The 1463-nt window shown below is 36.2% G+C and overlaps 1 pseudogene; it reads left to right on the forward strand.

The window, feature by feature from the left end:
- The window catches only part of LOC100940537, a 2969-nt pseudogene extending 1697 nt beyond the window's left edge, over window positions 1-1272 (forward strand).
- Window positions 1273-1463: the final 191 nt, after the last annotated feature.

Here is a 1463-nt window from a genome sequence, read left to right on the forward strand (position 1 = left end):
AGTTATGATGCCACAGCATTCTACCAAGGGTGACAAAGTAAGACTCTGTCTCAAAAAAAAAAAAGAAGAATAAGAAGAAGCCCTACTTGAGAAAACAAAAATACTCTTAATTCCACCTAGTGACCTAACTATATACCAGGAAATTGAGAATGCAGATTCCTTTTGTGAGTTCACTTTCTCTTAGAAAAGATGAAACTAAATTCTAAAATAATCTATCAAAATATTTAATAATAAAGATCAAAATGTACTATAATATACTGAAAAGAATAATAATCTAGAACTTAATGAACTAGAAATATAGTCTAAATTGTGCCCACTAACTCACTTCGAAAAGTGGTAACTTCGAAAAGAAATGTTCAAATGGACCTCATTTTATCCACTAAAGAAGGCAAGATTGATTGACCCAAACTGGAAAATTATTAAGAGCTCTTCCAGCTCTGCTGTTTCATAATTCTTTGGTTTACAAAGAATTATATATACTTCATATTCACCTTTGTTTTTAGTATTTGTTGAAATATGATTTTTAGCACACTGATTTAATTTCCTAATGGTAAGTGAGTTTGGAGATCATTTAAATTCTGTAATAATGTATAAGGATATATTCTTTTCCATATATCCCTGCACAAGCAACCATGAGCAATGAAGTCTCTCCCAACACCCTCACATTGTACATATTAGCCCAAACACCAGAAGTTTTTGGAAACAGTGGAGCTGCAGATCAGCTTGAAGAACTATGATCCTCAGAAGGACAATTGCTTCTCTGGCACTCTCAGGCTTAAGTCTACCCTCACTCCAAGTTCTCCACATGTGTCCTGGGGACCAGCAGCACTCTGACAAGGCCAGGGCTGTGGACGTACCCCATGTGCACGTCAAGGCCCTGAAGAAACTCAACAAAATGAAGAACTTGTTCAAGAAGCTGGCTGAGAAGTCTGATGCCTTTTTGGCCTCAGAATCACTTATCAAGCTGATCCCATGAATCCTTGGCCCTGGTCTAAATAAAGCTGGCAAGTTTCCTTCCCTGCTGACACACAATGAAAACATGTGGCCAAAGTTGATGAGGTGAAGTCCACAATCAAGTTCCAAATGAAGAATTTCCCACATCTGGCTGTGGCTGCTGGCCATATGAAGATGACAGATGATGAGCTGGTGTAAAATATCCACCTGGCTATTAATTTCTTGGTATCATTGCTTAAGAACTGGCAGAATGTCTAAGCTTTCTACACTAAGAGCACCATGGGCAAGCCCCAGTGCCTGTACAAAGACAGATTCTAATAAATTCTAATGTTGCCAAAAATTAAAAATAAAAAAGGATATAAACATCTGACTAATGTTTTATAGGAAATATAGATTTTAGAATTTTTTAAATTATTAAACCCAAAATATGTTTATGTCAAATATGATTTCAAAAACCAAGTAATCCTAGTGTTACCAGAATTTCTTTCTTCAGTAGGTCCTTGTGAGAG

Source organism: Otolemur garnettii, unplaced genomic scaffold (genome assembly GCF_000181295.1).
Source record: "Otolemur garnettii isolate 467f Iridium unplaced genomic scaffold, OtoGar3 scaffold00100, whole genome shotgun sequence".
Taxonomy (NCBI): domain Eukaryota; kingdom Metazoa; phylum Chordata; class Mammalia; order Primates; family Galagidae; genus Otolemur; species Otolemur garnettii.